We start from the raw sequence: 21,990 nt of genomic DNA on the forward strand, positions 1-21,990 counted from the left end.
TCTCATCAAAAATATTTTGAACAAAGAAGTACAACATTTTTGATTATTACAAGGGAAAAGGAAAATAGACATCCTATGGATCCCTAGAAGCTCGGGATGCTGGAAGACGAGATGCACACAGCTTCTTGATCTCTCTCTCATAAGCTACTTCCATATCCGCTTTCTCCTTTGCAAGTCGATCATACTTCCTCTTCCAGAATCTGGAAGACCGAGGAAGCAGAGAAGTCCAAGTATCATTCGGGTCATCGATCACCTGATGCTCGAGGAACTCAATCAAAGCGTCCTTCTCCTTCAGCTGTTGAAGCAACTCTTCTCTTTCACAAATCCAAGCATGTGAAAGGTCTTCTTCTCTCAACTCCTCTACATCTTAGGTGGGGAGGGTTGAAGGCCCAGCCACATCCAACGGTGTAGGTCTCGGATGATCATACGACATCAGATATTCAGAAGCTCTCTGTCTGACCCAAGAGGTATATGGCTCCAAAGCAACACAATTCTTCGGACCCAACTCATTTCTGGTCTTCTTGCAGATCTTGCGCCAAGCGCGGACAAATCTGGCTTTCAAGCCTTGGGGATCTTTACCCTCCTGAAAGAATACACCTTCTAACAGAATGTTATGAGGTTTATCCTTTAGGGGGAACCCAAGCCGACGAGGTGCTAGAATAGGATTGTAGCTGATCCCACCACATGTACCAAGAAGAGGCACATTAGGGAATTCACCACAGTAATCAATAATCTGCACGGTATCATACACGCGATCATACCAAGAGATATCATCATTAGTGAGAGACATAAGTCTCTGAGACCACCGTAGACATCCCTTGTTCTCCTTAAAAGCAACTGTCTGCGGCAAGTGAGAAATAAACCACTTATACAGCAGAGGCAGACAGCACACAATAACTCCTCCACCCTTCGCATTCCTCAGATGCAAAGAGACATAGGCATCACCCAACAGAGTAGGAACCGGATTAAGAACAGAAAAGATCCTAATGGGGTTCACATCCACAAATTTGTCGATGTTGGGGAACAAAATCAACCCATAGATGAGAAGCACAAATAAAGCCTCAAAGGCATCCTCACTCCTGGCCTTCCCATAAACGGTAGCTTGAGCAATGAGGAACTCGGAAGGAAGACCCTGAATTCCACCTTTGGTGGTCATACTAGCTTTAATCAAGGCTTCATCTATGTGCAACAAGTCTGCAATCTCTCGAGCGGTCGGAATACTCTCTAGGCCACTAAACGGCACCTGATCCAGAATCGGAATCCCAATAAGATGAGCATACTCCTCAAGCGTAGGCAACAACTGGAAGTCCGGAAATGAGAAGCAGTGATACAGAGGATCATAAAACTGAGCCAAGGTACTCATCAAACCCTCATTAACCTGAGTAGTCAACAGAGGCAGAAGCTTCCCATAGCGAGCTTTGAAACCCAAGGGATCTAATACATAAGATGTCAGATTCCTTAACTCTTTCACATCGGGCTGTCTAAAGCTGTACTTATTTGTATGCCTTTTTGGTCTTTCCATGTCTGAAAATTTTGCAAATAAACCCTTTAAGTTCCTTGAAAATTTTCTGATTTTTCTGATGACATGAATGCAGATGAATGCATGAATGCATGAATGCAACAATCACACTCAAGGATCAAGAAAGTCACACCAGACAAAGGTCATGGGAAAGTTCATTGTATCCCTAATATCAATCATCCATTTTGGTGGATTATGGTTTTCACCTTATCAACACCCAAGTTCCATTGATATTAACGGTACATGAACCGACTCAATCATCCTTAATATCAATCATCCATTTTGGCGGATTATGGTTTACACCTTTTCAACGCCCAAGTTCCATTGATATTAAGGATATTTGAACGACTCAACCACGAATCACGGGTTTGTTGAGAGTCACGAGCATGGAGTCTTGGTTAAGAAATCAACTGGCTAAGGAATACTCCACACCAGTCAACAAGACTATGCCATTCTCCTATCCTAGAGTGCACTCGAGTCCGGGTATAGAACTCACCTCACAGAGATCACCAAAGCAAACAACAATTGTATATCAAGCAATTCAAACATTACAATCAATACAGTTATCCCAAATTGTACAAAAATATGTCAAATAACACATAAACAAATATCATACAACAAGGGTGAAAAGTAGGTAATACCACCAAGGAATGTAGTTCTCCAGCAGAGTCGCCACTTTTATGTAGCGGTGTATTTGTCACTTTATGATTTATTGATTAAACCAAAAGCAAAGTATACAAAGAAATCGAGTCGCCGCCGCACTTTTATTTATCCAAAGGAATGGCTAAAAAGCGAACAAAAGCCTAAGAAGTTTTACACATAGAAAACTAATGAAAAGATCAGAGAGTCTGGGTAAGGGGTTAATTACGCAATGGGAAGGTGTTAGGCACCCAAAACGTCCTAGGTACTCCTAGGGAGCCCTTTTCACACTTGTTGTATAAAAATGTTTATTTGTTTATGACATATTGTGCAAACATGATTGGGAAGATGAGAAAAGAATGTACAATTTTTATTATTTTTGTGTTTGAACGGATGAACCCGTTGCCTACGTACCTTTCCATGAAAAGGTAAAGGATCAAAACACCGTAGTTCGGCTAAAAGATTTCCAAAATATGAATGGGTGCATTTTAAAACAAGAGCACTAAGGCTTTTCATTATCAACGGGAGAAAACTCAACCAAGACCAACAATCCATCATGCGAGGATGGCTTCAACATACTAGTGAGGGGTTAACCATATAATAAGTATGGAAGACTTACAATCAACTCACTAAGGATGTGGTGAGATTTATATCAACCACTATGAGAATTGAAACCTATGGCTAATGTATGAAAAACATATCAACAATGGACAAAGCCACCAAAACAATTGAATGGGTGAAGTTAATTGATTATGAGTATTCACAAAAGGATGGTCAAAGTATGATTAGTATTCATTTCAGAAAGAAGTGTTAACAAAAGTGAAGTTTGAAAAGTCAAGGACTTAAGTTCCAAGTTTCTAATTTGAAAAGACATGAAAATGTTTGCACACTATGTATTTACAAGTTTCAAAAGTTAACAAGTGAAAAGGGGTTTTGAAACAAAGAGGATGTGGATGAAGGAGTGTAAAACTTCCTAGAAGTTCACCTCTTGAAATCATATGGAAGATGATTCAAGTGTGTCCTTTGGAATAGGCAAATGAGCAATAGCAAATAAGCAAAACAAATGATACCGGATGCCAATTGCTGGACTTATACCAATCTCACAAACAATGGTGGATACCGGATACCAATCAATGGATTTACACCAATCTCCTAAAACAAAACAATGATACCGGATGCCAATTAATGGACTTATACCAATCTCACAAACAAAACAAAACATGGATATCAGATGCCAATCTATCTGGACTTATACCAATCTCCAAAGGATGATCATAGGAATACAAATGCCAACAACTTGGACTTACAATTGAATCCTCACATACAACAAACAAACAAAAGCACTAAGCAAAGAGGACATAAGTGGCCAATGAAATGGTCTTACACTCAATCCCTTCCAAATCATAGGAACAATGGCCAATGAATGGACTTACAGTTGATTTCTCAATGGACAAACAAAGATGTGTCACAAAGATATGAAATGATGATCATGCAATAATGAACAATTAATGATGATAAATGCACAAAGGCAAACAAGCAAACACGTACAAATGAATCAAGCAATCAATCAAACAAACTCAATTAGCACACACTATATACGAGCAATTAGGCTCAAGCAAAGGTTAGACTTTACAGTCAACTGGAATGGGGTAAGATGTGCTCTTAACCTTAACATTGAGAGTTAAGGTGAAGCAGATGAAAAGGAGATGAGGGGTGTGCCTCATAGCTCTTATCCCTGGTCAGGGAGAGCTTCAGATGATAGAAGGTGTGGGAGTTTAGAAAGTTGGAACTCTCTCCACAAGCAATGACTCTATAGATCTTGGGTTAAGATCCACAATGCATCAACATGTAATGTGAGCAAAGGGATGACACACTGAATAGTAGGATATGGACTACACATCTCTTTTATCTACCAATTGCCTCATATGAGGACTTTTCCTGCTTAGGACAAAGATAAACAATCACAAGCATTACCTCTTAAGGAGGACTTCACACAGGTGCCTGGCCACATAACAAGCCAGGTCTTCCAGACTACATGAAGAAGAGAGGTTATACCTAAAGTGGTTAAGCAACCAAGCAAAAGCAAGTTCAAAATGAACTTAAGCAACTAATGTACCTGAAAACAATCCAACTCAATCAGTATACAACTCAAAAAGTCAAACAGATAATCCAACAGTCAACAGACAATACACAATCAAACAAGCAAGGCTACAAAGTGTAAGGCACAAGCTCAACTCAAATGAGCTAAAATCATCCTACAAAACAAGTCAAGGTTAGTCAATATCAATCAAATAAACCAACTCAAGCAATGTGAATTAATCTCCTTATGGCCATGTACTTCTTAACCTGAAAACAAGCTCAAACATGAGAAGCAAACCACTAGGACAAGGCCTAGGGTCAAAGAAGGAGAAATAATCCAAAACAGAACATGAAAATTGACAAGGATCAAGCTCAAACAATCAAGAACAATATCCAAGTGGTCTCATGTCAATAGCATCAACCAATTTCATTTCATAAAGCAATCATGGCAAAGCATGCAAGTTGAAAGCTCATTGAAGCAAACAGAATGAACCAATTCACATCAACTCAAAAATGATTCAATAAATCTCAAGAAAAATCATGGCTAAACAACACTCATCAAATCATCATCATACCAAAAATCAATGCATTTGGACAGGTATAAGCATGGCAAATAAATTCCATAAGGCAATGTAAGCATAAACAAGCTCAAAGGAAGCACAAATTGATACATCAAATTAAGGCAATCCTAAAAAAGAGATGACACACGATAAATGACTCAAACCAAAGCTACAATAAACTTCAATGTGTCTAGAAAACATGTGTGAAATTTCAAGTCCATATGATAAGGCATAAGCATTTCACAAATCATCTAAGTTCAACACTCATCAAAAGACCAAACATGACTAACCAGAAAGAAAAGTCTCAAACAAATCAGAAATGGATCCAACAATTCCACAAAAATTCATGATCAGTCCTAACATCCAGAAGAAGTATCATGCAAAAAATCACATTATTTAGAATTTGATTGGCATGGTAAAGAAAATCAACAAATCAAGCAAACCAAGGTGTGACACACATTGTCACACCTACATTAAACAGATCATATCTCAACATCCAGAAATGAGAAAAATGCAAACTCCATACCAACATGACCATTAGGATGTCTATTTTAAGCATGTCAATTTTCATGTTCATTGGATCAACCATCATCATTTCACAAAGAAAATGGCAAGCAAGGTGCAAGATAGCATATGCATGAACAATCCCTAGGCATATTTAAAATCCAACCGAGCATAAATTCTGGAAAAATCATCAAAAAATAGTAGACATCATGAGGAACAAGGTGTAAAAAATCTCATGTGAATTGGATAAGTATTCATGGAGTTATGATTTTTGAATGAAGAGAAAAAATTAAAATGAATGTTGAAGTAGCATGAATATGAATGGATGAAGCATGTGAAATAATTCAGCAAGGCAAATAGAAAATGAGCGAGCCAAGGATCGAACCATGCTGACATTTAAATTGAAATGCGCGCGCTACCGAAACACGGTTGTTTAGACCAAACCCTAGCGCAATATGCATGCATGCAAAGGCCAAATCCGCAGGTAAAGTGGACGAACTCGCAGGAAAAAACGCAGGTAACGCTATGAAGGTTATGGAAGAACCCGCAGGTAATTTCCAGCAACATGAACATGATGAAGATCTTCATGATCTTCATCAATGATTTTCCAGAAAAATTTCAAAGTCTCCAAAAATGTAAATCAAGCAATGCATCATGTATATCTAACATCCAGCATCAAGAATCAACAATTATTTCGTCCAAAATCAACATAACATGCATGAATCGAGCAAAACAAAAATCAACATCCAAACTTAAATCGATCGGTTCTCACTCATTTCAGCACGGTTTAACACGATTCAAAGCTCAATCAACTCAGCAATCACGGATCTATAACATTAGCACAATGAAAAGCAAGATTATGAAAATTAGTTTGTGACCTCTTGTAGCAACAGAAACGGATTCAGCTGGAATTAGGCCTTGTGATGCTTGGAGAATCTTCTACAATGCTTATGAAGATGTTTAGAAGGAAGATCGAAGCTCAGCTATGCACGATTCCACAGTTTCAAGACTTCACCATTGTTGATGTTCTTGCTTTGAGGAGCTTTAATTTGCACGAATTTCAGTTGAATCTTGCTTGAACAATGATCAGTGATGATGCTAGATGATGAACTGAACAAGGATTATGCAAATGCTTTGAAGAAAAATGAGAGAAAAATTGAGAAAAGTTTGAGAGAAATTTGAGAGAAAAATTCTAGATCTGAGTTTGTGAAGTGTTGTTATGATTTTCTGTTATGATTAGCTTTATATATCAACTGTTAATGAAGCTGCTAATCACAATTAAGCCAAATGCAAATGGATTAGTGAAATTCAAGTGTTGATGCAAAATGGCAAAATCACCCTTACATGTGCATGGCAATGCTACAGTGCACGATTTTCACTTGGAATGAGTTTCAAATGCTGTTTGGAGACAAAGGCAATTGCTAGAAAATGAAAACAATGCATATTCTTCAAAATGACCACTTTCCCTCCAAAATTCAAATGAAATTCAAGTGAAAATGCCAATATTTTTGTGATGAGAATTGATGAAATGTGATGCATGTTTTGGATAGTGCACATCAAGAGAGAAATGTTCCAAAAAGAACCACTTCAATTGGCCTTTTGGTTCAAAAGTTATGCCTTCTTGAAGTTCAAATTTGCTTGGCAATGATTGATCCATAATTTCTTAACCACACATGAGAAATGGATGTTCTTGGACTTTTTGGAAAGGTGAGAGCAAGATATTCAACTTTCATGTTGGACAAAATTTCATTTGAAGCTTGCTTGATGATGTAAACTTGAAGAGAAGACCTTTCCATTTTTGGCAATTCCAAATTACAGGTCACTTACTATTTTTGGAAACTTTTCATCTGACCTCAAATTCTTCAATGTTGATATTTGAAATGTCAAATGAGACTTGTATCGACATGAATGAGGTCTCTCTAACCATCTCCCACCTTCAAATCCATGATTGAATGCACAGTTGACTTGTATTGACTTTTCTAGGGTTTTAGTTGACCTAGCTGGGATCAGATGAAATTCAAGCCTCTACCACTTGAGATCTTAATTCAAAATGATGTCATGGTTCATATGAACTCTTGTGAATGATCATGGTGCCCAAATTCTCAAGAATGGCCACCATCTATAGCTCAATGGCTGCCTTGACCTATAATGGCTTCATCTGCAAGTAACAAGGTTAGATGACATATTTTTGTACTTTTGGGTTAGTAAACAAATGAAAAGTAATGATATACATATGCAAAACATGCTTGGTGATCAAGAAAACCACTCTCAAAAGATAACCCACCCACAAGGAAGGAGGCAAAGTGCACAATGATCCTTGAGGCAATGGTATGATATGATGCCATGTGGGATCTTAGGGACAAAATTGGGGTCTTACAACGGGGAAACAGGAAAAGAGTCTCAAGAGACCGATCTAGGATCAAACTAGATAGGCACACCAAATCAAGACTTGTCCCGGTGAGGATATAACTCAATGGGGAAAACCATCCCAATATATGTGTTGGGAAGGAACAAAAACAATCAACATCCACGAGGATATAACCCGGTGGGGAATATGGAGGAAAGGATAGACGCTTTCTGCCTATGGAGCTGACTCTATATGGAGAGATCAGATACACACGTCTGCTTGGGGAAGTATATCACCAAATAGCAGGAGACAGCAAACAACGATATATGGCAAAGAATGCAACATGAATATCTGAATGTTATAATTATGCATGTATGCGCGTGGTTTATGTATGATGTATGTTGACAAACAGACATATTTAACACAACCAGGTCTAGGAATCAACCACCCGGTACTACATCTCAAGAGAGAAAGCCAAGTTCAACGGAGAGTATCCAATCTGCTGGGGATCAGAGATACCAGGAAGCAAAGAACTCTGCAAGGGATGAATCATCAATCATTCCAGCAGAGGACGAGAGTTATCACAGACAAGGTCCACCACACCAACAACTCTACTGGGGAATCTATCCGAGGAGATAAAGGATTTATCGGGATCAACCACCAAATACCGCTCTTGCCCAAAGAGATCCAAGCTGATGAGGGAGAAAGATTGCTACTCTGCTGAAGGGAAGAGAGGTGACTCTCAACAAGCAAACCACTTGGTAGGATAAGCCGCAAAAGGTTCCGGAGGGAGGAGATACAGTCATGCCAGGAATATGGACAAAAATCTTACCCTGTTAGGGATCGTACCACCCTTGGGAGAGCACTGAGGATCTCCTAAGTATCCTTTCGTCATTGTGAATGTTCACTTTGTTTAAAAACAAATTATAAAAAATTTGATCATTTAAAACAATGATATTTTCTTAATCAAAACATGCAAAACATTTGTTGAATAGAAACAGATAAGAGTGCCAATAATTGGATAAAAGGCTCAAATTTATTTGATAGAATGATAGTCTGCGAATGGCAAGACTCCATAGATCTTTACAAATTTGAAATTGGTGATATATATTGGAAAAGGGCTACATTGAACATAATGACCATTTCTCCACCAATTCTGAATCTGATGTATTTGAAGCTTTGGCTGATAATGAGCAAGGATCTCTGACGGACGACAGTTGTAGAACAAAGTCTTATCATGATGCAGTTACTTGCCAAATCCCTAATTTTTGCCTAGATTGCCCCAGGATGAGGTACTCAATCTAGCGGGATACCTATATTCATTTTTAATGTCTCTAACTTTTGCCTGGACCGCCCTTTCGGGTTTTCAATCCACCGAGACGCTCATTTTTGCCTAAGCCGCCCTTTCGGGTTTTCAACTTAGTGAGCTATTCTGTTTTTATTTTTAGGCAAAGTATTTCTTGATTGCATCTGAATTCACAGGACGAGTGAAATCCTCCCCATCCATAGTTGTAAGTATCAAAGCACCGCCTGAAAAGGCTTTCTTAACAACATACGGACCCTCATAGTTCGGAGTCCACTTGCCCCTGGAATTGGGCGCGAAAGACAAAACTTTCTTGAGCACAAGGTCACCTTCTCGGAACACACGAGGCTTGACCTTCTTATCAAAAGCTTTCTTCATCCTCTGCTGATATAACTGACCATGGCACATGGCAGTCAATCTCTTCTCTTCAATCAAATTCAGCTGGTCATAACGACTCTGAACCCATTCAGCAGCAGTCAACTTGGCTTCCATCAATCATTTTTCCTAAACCAGTGGTTGCACCACGCTCAATGGCCAGCTTTGCATCTTTGTAGGAAGCAAATGAAGGAGTTCTCTTCTCAATAGGCTCAGCAATAGATAAAGCTTGGAAAGGAGTTCCAACTTCAACCTCATCATCTATATAAGAGAAGGAAGACAAATGACTAACCAGGAGAGCCCTTTCTCCCCCTACCACCACCACCTTCTTGTTTTTCACGATTTTCAATTTCTGGTGTAGGGTGAACGTCACGGCGCCTGCCTCGTGAATCCATGGTCTGCCTAAGAGACAACTATACGATGGGTGAATGTCCATAACCTGGAAGGTAATCTGGAAATCACTTGGTCCGATCTTGACTGGGAGATCAACTTCCCCAATCACAGTTTTGCGAGAACCATCGAAAGCCTTCACAACTACTCCACTCTGCCTCATGGGAGGTGTAAGACCCCAATTTTGTCCCTAAGATCCCTCATGGTATCATGTCATATCATTGCATTGCCTCAAGGATCATTGTGCACCTTGCCTGCTTTCCTGTGGGTGGGTCATCTTTTGAGAGTGATTTCTTGATCACCAAGCATGTTTTGCATTTGTATATCATTGCTTTTCTTTTTTCCACTAACCAAAAGTACAAAAATATGTCATCTAATCCTTGTCTTGAAGATGAAGCAATCATAGGTCAAGACAGTCAAAAGCAGTCATTGAGCTATAGATGGCGGCCATTCTTGAGAATTTGGACCTCACATTCATTCACAAGAGCTTACATGAGCTATGATATCATTTTGAATCAAAATCTCAAGTGGTAGAGGCTTGAATCTCATTAAGGCATTCTTCAGTCAACTGAAACCCTAGTCAGTCAACTGCCAAGTCAACTGTGGATTTTGGAGGTGGGAAGTGATTAGAAATACTTCATTCATGTTCAAACAAGTCTCATTTGACATTTCAAACATCAACATTGAAGAAAATAAAGTCAGGTCAAAACTTTCCAAAAATAGAAAGTGACCTATAATTTGAATTTGCCAAAAATGGAAAAGTTTTAACCTAACTTCAACTTCAAATTACATCATCAAGAAAGCTTCAAATGAAATTTTGTTGAACATGAAAGTTGTAGATCTTTCTCTCCCATTTCCAAAACGTCCAAGATCATCAATTTCTCATGTGTGTTTGAAGAGATATGATCAAAACATGGCAAGATGTACATGGAGATTCAAACATGCATAACTTCTTAACCAAATGTCCAGTTCAAGTGGTTCTTTTTGCTAAATTCTTCTCTTGACTTCTACTATCCAAATCATGCATTGCATTACATGCATCCTCATCACATAATCATTTGCATTTTCATTTAAATTTTGGAGGGAAAAATTCAAATTTGAAAATGAAGCATTGTTTGATCATTCTAGCATTGCATTTGGCTTCCAAACAGCATTTCAAGTGAATTCACATGCCACACATGCACTATTCCATTGCTTTTCTCATGCATAAGGTGAAATAGTAATTTTGCACAAACACTCTCATTTTCCCTAATCCAATTACAAAAGGCTTAAGTGTGATTAACAGCATGATTAGGAGGGAGTATAAAGGGCTAAGCATAACTGTTTTCTGATAAGAACACTTCACAAATCTCAGATCTAGAAATTTCTCTCAAATTTTCTCTCAAATTTTTCTCTCATTTCTTCAAATCAATTCACAAGCCATTGCTTAATTCATCACTATGAAGCATCACTGATCAAGATTCAAGCAGGAACCAAGCCAATTCGTGCAGTTTGGAAGCATACATGAAGCTTGTGCATCAATGGTGAAATCCAAGTTCTGTTGAATCAAGACCAATTGGACATCAAGACCTCTTCCAATCAACTCCACAAGCTTGCTAGAGGAAGATCTAAGCACTGCAAGGCCTGGAACGCGTGAATTCGAAAGCTGCTCTCCAAGAGGTCATAAAACCGCGTCTCTCTTTTCTCAATTTCATTATGCTAAACTTGTAGATCGTGTTTGTGTGAGCATGCTAAGATTTGAATCACTTAATTCCATGTTATATTCATTGAGATTCGATTGATTTAAAGGTTGATGATGAATCTTGATGTGCTCGATCTGTTTGCTATGTGATGTTAAATGTTATTCCAATGATTGATTCATGCTCTAGGTTGTTTAGGCTACATGAATATGTGCTTGTCTGTTGAATCTGGAAAATTTGTTCATCAATGTTCATGCTGTTTACTGTTCATGCGTGGTGTTTTGAAGAAGATGATGTTCAGAGCATTGGCCACGGTTTTTTCTGATTTGAAAACGCCACGAAATTTCGTTGCCATAAGTTTGTTAGGGCTTGTGTTTTACTAGTTGCATGGAGCGCTCCATGCTGAGCGCTGATTGGCCAGGCGTTTCCATTAAATGAAACGCAGCGCTTTAGTAGTGGCGCCAAACACCAAATTCAGATTAATTTAATAATTCTAATTAATTCATTTTCTATTTCAATTTTTATTTCATTTTTTATTTGCATCTTAGAAAATCACAACAAATCAAAGAATGATCCAAATAATGTGAGGATTTTTGCATTGGTTTTCTTTTTCTCTCTAGTTTTTTTATCACTATGATAACTCAAATTGTGCACGGCTGGAAACTATTTTGTGCTAGGGTTTGTTAACATGTATGCTTCTTGTACCTTGCCTTGCTTCTCCATTTGTGAGATGATGAGTTTTAATCCAATGCCTATGAAATTTGACATGCTTAAACTAGACTTCATGCTGGACATTTTGGTGTTGAGTTTGCATTTTTATCATTTGTGGTTGCTGAGATATGATCTTGTGAATGTAGGTGTGACAATTTGTGTCACACCTTTGCTTGTCCAACTTGATTAATTGATTTGCCATGCCAAATGAATTCCAATTGATGTGATTTTTTGTATGATGCTTCATGTGGATATTGTGAATGTTCATGATTTGTATTGGAATTTTTGGATTGATTTCTGATTTGATTGAGATTTTTCTTTCTGGATTGCCATGTGTGAGCTTTTGAATAGTCTTGGTTTTCATTTGATCATGAAATGCTTGTGGTTTATCCTATGGATGTGAAATTTTGCACCTTGTTTCTAGACATGTTGAAGTTTGTTTTGTCTTTGATTTGAGGTTTTTACCATGTTTCATTTCTGTTTTAGGCTTGTGCTAAGTTGGTGTGTCATTTGGTGTCATATTTGAGCTTGTTTTGATTGCCTTGCCTTATGCAATTTGATTACCATGCCTAATCATGTCCAATTGCTCTAATTTTTGGTGTATTGATCATGTTGTATGTTCTGTTTAGCCATGATGTTTTTTGAGATTAATTGAATCATTTTTGAATTAATGTGCATTTGTTTATTCTGATGTCTCAATGTGCTCACAACTTGCATACCTTGTTATGTTTAGTTTGTGAAATACTTTTGGTATATGATATTGATGTGAGACCTTTCGGATTGTTTCAAGCTTTGATTGAAGTTGATTCATGTTAATTTTCAGCTTCTATTTTAAATTTTTTCATCATCTTTGACCCTAGGCTTTGACCTAGTGGTTTGCCTCTCATGTTTGAAGCTTTGTTTCAGGTTACACATTCAAGTTACACAATTGATGATGCCTCATCTTGAGAGCATTTGATATTTGCTTTTGATTACTAATGTGTGTTTTGTAGGTTGATGTTGACTCTCTTGAGCTTGACTTGTGGCTTATGCCTTTGTATATTGGTTATCTGTTGCATTAACTGTTGGTTGTTTGTCTGCATAGTTGTACTGATTTGTTTGATGTTTCCACAGGTACATTAGTTGCTTCAGTTCACTTTGAACTTGCTTTTGCTTGGTTGCTTAACCACTTAGGTATAACCTCTCTTCTTCATGTAGTCTGGAAGACCTGGCCTGTTATGTGGTCAGGCACCTGTCTGAAGTCCTCCTTAAGAGGCAATGCTTGTGATTGTTTACTCTTTGTGCCAAGCAGGAAAAGTCCTCATATGAGGCAATTGGTAGATAAAAGAGATGGGTAGTCCATCTCCTACTATTCAGTGTGTCATCCCTTTGCTCACATTACATGTTGATGCATTGTGGATATTAACCCAAGATCTTATAGAGTCAAATCACTTGTGGAGAAGAGTTCCAACTTTCTGAACTCCCACACACTCTATTATTCAAAGCTCTCCCTGACCAGGGATAAGAGCTATGAGGCACACCCCTCATCTCCATTTCATCTGCTTCACCTTAACTCTCAATGTTAAGGTTAAGAGCATAACATACCCCATTCCAGTTGACTTTAAAGTCTAACCTTGCTTGAGCCTAATTGCTTGTATATAGTGTGTGCTAATTGACTTGTGTGCTTGCTTACTTGATTCATCTTTGCATATCTGCTTGAGTGTGCCTTAGTGCATCTATCATCATCATTTGTATATCATTTCATAAGCTTGGCTTTATAGCATTCTTGGCTTTGTCCATGGAGGAGACAAGCATAAGTCCATTACTTGGCAGTTTTCCAATGATATGGTGTGAGACTAGTATAAGTCCATTGATTGGCATCTGGTATCATTGTTTTGTTTTAGGAGATTGGTGTAAATCCATTGATTGGTATCCGGTATCCATGTTTGTTTGTGAGATTAGTGTAAGTCCATTGATTGGCATCTGGTATCATTGTTTTGTTTTAGGAGGTTGGTGTAAATCCATTGATTGGTATCCGGTATCCATGTTTGTTTGTGAGATTGGTATAAGTCCATTGATTGGCATCTGGTATCACCTTGCTTTGTTTATTTGCTTATTTGCTTTGTTGCCTTATTCCAAAGGAGTCACTTGAATCATCTACATATGATCTCAAGAGGTGAACATCTAAGAAGTTTTACACTCCTTCACCCATCCCACCTTTTGTTTCTTTAAACCTCCATTTGCATGTTAATCTCAAACCTGAAAAATATTGTGCAAACATTGTCATCTCTTTTTCAAATTAGAAACCTAGGCTTTAGGCCTTTGATTTTTCAAACTCCATTTCATAATACTTCTTTGAATTGAATTCTAATCATATCTTGACCATCTTTTTTGAATAAATCCTAATTGGTTAATCCAACTCATTCAATTGTTTTGTGGCTTTGTCCATTCTTGATAAGTTTTCATGCATTAGCCATAGGTTTGATTTATCCTAGTTGGTTGATGTTAACCTCACCTTGGTCCTTAGTGATTGAATTGTAAGACTTCCTTGCCTATTATAGGGTTAACCCCTCACTAGCAAGTTGAAGCTTTTCTCACATGGTGGACTTGTTGTTTGTATAAGGTTGAGTTTTCTCCCGTGGATAACGAAAGACCTTAGGGATTTTGTCTTAAAATGAACCCACTCATATTTTCGAAATCTTTTAGCCGAACTACGGTGTTTTGATCCTTACCTTCCATGGAAAGGTACGTAGGCAACGCGTTCATCCGTTCAAACACAAAAATAATAACTTGTATATTCTTTTCTCATCTTCCCAATCATGTTTGCACAATAATATGTCATAAACAAATAAACTTTTTTATACAACAAGTGTGAAAAGGGCTCCCTAGGAGTACCTAGGATGTTTTGGGTGCCTAACACCTTCCCATTGCGTAATTAACCCCTTACCCAGACTCTCTGATCTTTTTCATTAGTTTTCTATGTGTAAAACTTCTTAGGCTTTTGTTCGCTTTTTAGCCAATCCTTTGGATAAATAAAAGTGCGGTGGCGACTCGATTCTTTGTATGCTTTGCTTTTGATTTAGTCAATAAATCATAAAGTGACGAATACACCGCTACAGAAAAGTGGCGACTCTGCTGGGCATAACATTAGACCTTCCTTGGTGGTTTTGCCTACTTTTCACCCTTGTTGTATGATATTGTGTATTTGTTATATGACATATTTTTGTACAATTTGGGATAACTGTATTGATTGTAATGTTTGAATTGCTTGATATACAATTGCTGTTTGCTTTGGTGATCTCTGTAACACCCTTCTAAAATACCCCAAATATTTAATTAAAACAACGATGTAAATCAATCAGAGTAATTATGCAATTAAGGGTGTCACACAATCATTTCACACCATTTTCCAAAATATCCTGTCATGCTCATTTATTTACTCAAAAGAAAACATTTGCATAATACGCAGCGGATACAAACTAACAACATTCAAACCATGTAATACTTTACATGTAAAGTTGTTCAACAACCAAATGAAAACATAGTAAAACATCCCATCCCGATGTTACATCTACCAGAGCATGACCCACTAAGGAACTACACTAGACTCCAAGGACTAGCTTCTACTCAATCACTGCTCGTTACCTGAAAAATAGTTGTAAGGGTGAGTTCCTCAATCAATATAATGAGCATTATAAAATATCATGTCATGTTAAGTAATTTAACACATTAATCACCCTAATCACATCACACATTCGGTAACGGCACATCAATTCAAATCTCATACTCAATACCAATACAATTCATGCTCATACTCAATATCAACACAAACACACGTATAATATTGGAATACATCCATTCATATTATACGCCATACACATATTATGCAATGAGACTCCATGCATGCGGTACCGACTATTCGTGAACATATAGTTCACCTCACCGTCCAAATCCAGGCACGACTACCAAGCCCACTAGTCCCACTCATTTGAGACCTAGTGACTCACTCACTAATTCCTCACCATGGGAATTAGCTACCACCCCAAGGGCCATGCTATGCACGCTAATTCACCTAGCATGCAAACATCAACAACAGTCCAAAATGACTAACTCACTAATTCCTCACCATGGGAATTAGCTACCACCATAAAGGCCACAATATGCATGCTAATCACCTAGCAATGCTAAATCATCAACCACAATTCAAGAATAGACATATGCTCACACTCTAAGCCATAAAACAGTCTATTCACAAATGCACACATAACTGATACATTCACAAGATCATGCATACCATCACACATCATCAATATTTTATCACATAAGCATATCAGATCATGCCAAGGAACAACCACAGTATTAGCACACTCTACTAATACCTATACTACTCAAAACAACGGAAAATGATCCCTAATATATCGTACATCAGCTAAATCACATTACTCAGCTGAACAACCAAAAACTGCACAACAACAGCACAGAAAAATCACAATCCTGCCCATACGCGTACTGCCTAGTCCCATACGCGTATGGCCCATTTCTCAGCCAAATCCCATACGCGTAACACCATCTCATACGCGTATGCTACGCGTATCACTTCCTCATACGCGTACCAACAGAGACCAAACCACGTTCAAAACATCATCTTCCTCATCCATACGCGTATTGCCTAGTGCCATACGCGTAGCAGACCATCTCATACGCGTATTGCCTAGTGCCATACGCGTATGACCAGAAACCATAATTTCCAGATCTGCTATGGCTTTCTCTGCTACGAGATCTATCCAATTCAACCTTCCACAGTCCAATTTTACACATTATTCGTTCATATCATCTAACACGAATCATACCCTATTCGATTTCACAAATTCCAACATTATTACATCTCATTCCTACGAATTTCCTTCAATTATAATCCAATTTTGTTCATCCAACATTTCACAATTTTCATCATACATCATTCCAATCAGAGGTAAATCAATGGTTTATCACTACCCAGTACATATTATCCCATAATACCCATTAAACGATGATAAACCCCCCTTACCTGAGTTAATCCGGCAAATCCTGCAGCTTCAAGCTCTTCCTCTCTCCAACCCTTGTTCTCTGGTTCTCTTTTGCCCTTTTTCCACTTTTCTGCCCCTTTTTTTTCTTTTTACGTGAAAAATAAACCTTTTTACTGAAGGGGACCTTTTCTAAATTCCAACTTTTATTCCAATAAAATAATAACCAAATAATAATAATTCCAATAATAATATTCCAATTATTTAATTAAATTAATAAATATATTATTAACTTAAATTAATTAATTATCTTATTTTATCGGGGTGTTACAACTCTCCCCCACTAAAAGAGTTTTCGTCCTCGAAAACATACCTCAAGCGAATAACTCAGGATAAGACTCCTTCATCTGACTCTCAAGTTCCCAAGTCACATTGCCACCTGCTGGTCCTCCCCAAGCTACCTTTACTAAAGCAATCTCTCTACCCCGCAACCGCTTCAACTCTCGATCCTCAATCCTCATAGGTGATGTTTCAACAGTCAGGTTATCTCTCACCTGGACATCATCTACTTGGACCACATGCGACGGATCATGAATGTACCTCCTCAACTGAGACACATGAAAAACCTCATGCAAATTCGCAAGTGACGGCGGTAAAGCGATACGATAGGCTACCTCTCCTATCCTCTCCAAAATCTGATAAGGACCAATAAATGGAGGTGTCAACTTCTTCGACTTCAAAGCTCGACCAACCCCAGTTATCGGAGTAACACGAAGAAACACATGATCTCCCTCTTGAAACTCAAGTGACTTCCTCCTCTTGTCGTGATAACTCTTCTGACGACTCTGAGCAATTCTCATCTTCTCCTGAATCATCTTAATCTTTTCCGTAGTCTGTTGAACAATCTCAGGTCCAATCACAGCACTCTCACCGGACTCATACCAACATAAAGGTGTCCGACATCTCCTACCATATAAAGCTTCAAACGGTGCCATACCAATGCTCGAATGAAAACTATTGTTGTAGGTAAACTCAATCAAAGGTAAATAACAATCCCAAGCACCTCCTTTTTCCAAAACACACGCCCTCAAAAGATCCTCTAGTGACTGAATCGTCCTCTCAGTCTGACCATCAGTCTGCGGATGATATGCAGAACTCAATCTCAGCTTAGTTCCCAAAGCCCTCTGCAAACCTTCCCAGAACTTAGATGTAAATCTAGGATCTCTGTCCGAAACAATACTCGACGGAATACCATGCAAACTTACAATCTTCTCAATATACAGCTCAGCTAATCTCTCTAACGGATAATCCATTCTGATCGGAATGAAATGAGCCGATTTTGTTAATCTGTCAACAATCACCCAAATAGCTTCAAAATTCTTAATTGTCCTCGGTAACCCAGAAACAAAATCCATACTGATACTGTCCCACTTCCACTCTGGAATAGCCAACGGTTGCATTAGCCCAGACGGCTTCTGATGCTCAATCTTTGACTTCTGACAAGTCAAACAAGAATAAACAAAACTTGCAATTTCTCTTTTCATTCCCGGCCACCAAAATAACTTTTTCAAATCATGATACATCTTCGTAGCTCCAGGATGAATACTCAAGCCACTACGATGTCCTTCCTGAAGAATACTCTTCTTAAGCTCGGTAACATCCGGAATACACACCCGATTACCAAATTTCAAAACACCATTCTCATCAACTCTGAATTCACCACCTTGATCTTGATTCACTAAAGTCAACTTATCCACCAAAAGCACATCGGATTTCTGACCCTCTCTAATCTCATCCAGAATACTACTCGTTAACTTCAACATTCCCAATTTAACACTATTGTGAGTACTCTCACACACCAAACTCAAGTCTCTAAACTGTTCAATTAAATCCAATTCCTTAACCATTAACATAGACATATGCAATGATTTCCGACTCAATGCATCAGCCACTACGTTTGCTTTACCCGGATGGTAATTCAAACCAAAGTCATAATCCTTCAGAAACTCTAACCATCTCCTCTGTCTCATATTCAGCTCTTTCTGATCAAACAAATACTTTAAACTTTTATGGTCACTGAAAACCTCAAATCTTGACCCGTACAAGTAATGCCTCCACAACTTTAGAACAAAAACCACAGCTGCCAACTCTAAATCGTGTGTCGGATAGTTCCTCTCATGAACCCTCAGTTGTCTCGAAGCATAAGCTATAACCTGCTTATTCTGCATCAAAACACCACCCAAACCTAACAATGAAGCATCACAGTAAACCTCAAATGATTCCGACGAACTCGGTAATATCAGAATACGAGCAGTAGTTAACCTTCTCTTTAACTCTTGGAAACCTTCTTCACATTTTGAGTCCCAAACAAACGCTTGCCCCTTTCTGGTCAACATCGTTAACGGTAACGCCAACTTAGAAAATCCCTCAATGAATTTCCTATAATAACCAGCCAAACCAAGAAAACTCCTTATCTCAGAAACTGACTTCGGAGCTTCCCACTTAGATACCGCTTCTATCTTAGAAGGATCAACAGCAACACCATCTCTTGAAATCACATGACCAAGAAAACTAACCTCTTCTAACCAAAATTCACACTTAGACAGTTTAGCAAATAACTTCTTTTCCCGCAGAACTCCCAAAACCACTCTCAAATGTTCAGCATGCTCCTCTTCAGATTTCGAATACACCAAAATATCGTCAATAAACACCACAACAAACTTGTCTAGGTACGGATGGAAAATCCTATTCATATACTCCATAAATACTCCAGGCGCATTAGTCACACCAAAAGGCATTACAGAATACTCATAATGTCCATACCTTGTTCTGAAAGCAGTCTTCTGAATATCCTCAGTTTTCACACATATCTGATGATACCCAGATCTCAAATCTATTTTGCTGAACACACTCGCACCAACTAACTGATCCATCAAGTCATCAATTCTCGGCAAAGGATACCGATTCTTGATCGTCACTTTATTCAGTTGCCTGTAGTCCACACACAACCTCATAGTACCTTCTTTCTTCTTAACCAATAACACTGGTGCACCCCACGGTGACACACTCGGACGAATAAATTTCTTATCCAACAGATCTTCCAGCTGACTCTTCAATTCAGCTAACTCAACAGCAGACATACGGTACGGAGCCATCGACATCGGCCTAGTACCAGGTACCAAATCAATCGAGAACTCAACCTCACGCTCGGGCGGTAATTCATTCACTTCTTCCGGAAACACATCAGGAAAATCACACACCACGGCTAGATCGCCAATTACCAGTTTATCTTTAGCCTCCATAGTAGCTAACAGCATAAACAACTTTGCCCCATCTGCTACCGCCTCATTCACCTGCCTCGCTGATAGAAACAAACTCTTTCCTTCCTCAATCTCAGGAAAAATCACAGTCTTATCAAAACAATTGATATAGACTCGGTTAAACACCAACCAGTTCATACCCAGGATAACATCAACCTGCACTAGTGGAAGACACACGAGGTCCATCCCAAAGTCTCTACCAAAAATACTCAAAGGACAATTTAAACAAACTGAAGTAGTAGTCACTGAACCCTTCGCAGGAGTATCAATCATCATACTACCATGCATCTCAGATATCTCTAATTTAAGTTTCACAGCACAATCCAAAGATATAAAGGAATGAGTCGCACCTGTGTCAATAATAGCTACAAGAGGAAAGCCATTAATATAACACGTACCTCGGATCAAACGATCATCTGCAGAAGTCTCAGAACCCGATAAAGCAAAGACCTTGCCTCCCGACTGGTTCTCTTTCTTCGACTTAGGACACTGTGGGCTAATATGACCCACCTCTCCACAGTTGAAACAAGTCACAATCTTCAACCGGCACTCTGCAGCCAAGTGACCACCTTTTCCACACTTGTAACACTTCTTCTCAGTACTGGTACGCTCATGGATACGATGTCCAGCCTGACCACATCTGTAACACTTAGCAGGGGCACTGGAGTCTCCCCCACTAGGTCTCTTCATCCCACTCTGTCTTTGGAAACCTTTGCCAGCTGCATACGGTTTCCCACGATCATTCTGATTCTTGCCTTTCCTATCAACCCTCTGCTGATAGCTTTCCGCTCTGGCCTTGGTATCCTGTTCAAAAATCCTGCAACAGTCAACCAAGTCCGAAAACACTCTGATCCGCTGATACCCAATAGCCTGCTTAATCTCGGGACGCAACCCGTTCTCAAACTTCACACACTTTGAAAATTCCCCAGTAGCCTCGTTATAGGGAGTGTAATACTTCGACAGCTCTGTGAACTTAGCAGCATACTCAGTAACAGACCGATTGCCCTGCTTCAATTCCAAGAACTCTATCTCTTTCTTTCCTCTGACATCCTCTGGAAAGTACTTCCTCAGGAATCTCTCTCTGAACACAGCCCAAGTGATCTCAGCATTCCCAGCAGATTCCAACTCAGTGCGGGTAGCAACCCACCAATCATCTGCTTCTTCTGACAGCATATGCGTACCGAACCTGACCTTCTGGTTATCGGCATACTCAGTCACTCGGAAGATCCTCTCGATCTCCTTCAACCACTTCTGAGCACCATCTGGATCGTATACTCCCTTAAACATTGGAGGATTGTTCTTCTGGAACTCACTCAGTTGACGAGCAGCTCCCATTCCCATAACATTCGGATTCTCTCCAAGTACTCCAGCTAGCATACCCAGAGCCTTAGCAATCGCAGCATCGTCTCTACCTCTTCCAGCCATCTCTATTCTGAAAACCCAACAAGCTAAACAATAAGTACTGATAGGGTTACACAACACCTATCCCGTACAGGGAAACAGAATAACTACGACTCGACTCGACCGACTATGCTCTGATACCACTAATGTAACACCCTTCTAAAATACCCCAAATATTTAA

This window comes from Lathyrus oleraceus, chromosome 6, assembly GCF_024323335.1.
Source record: "Lathyrus oleraceus cultivar Zhongwan6 chromosome 6, CAAS_Psat_ZW6_1.0, whole genome shotgun sequence".
NCBI classification, from domain to species: domain Eukaryota; kingdom Viridiplantae; phylum Streptophyta; class Magnoliopsida; order Fabales; family Fabaceae; genus Lathyrus; species Lathyrus oleraceus.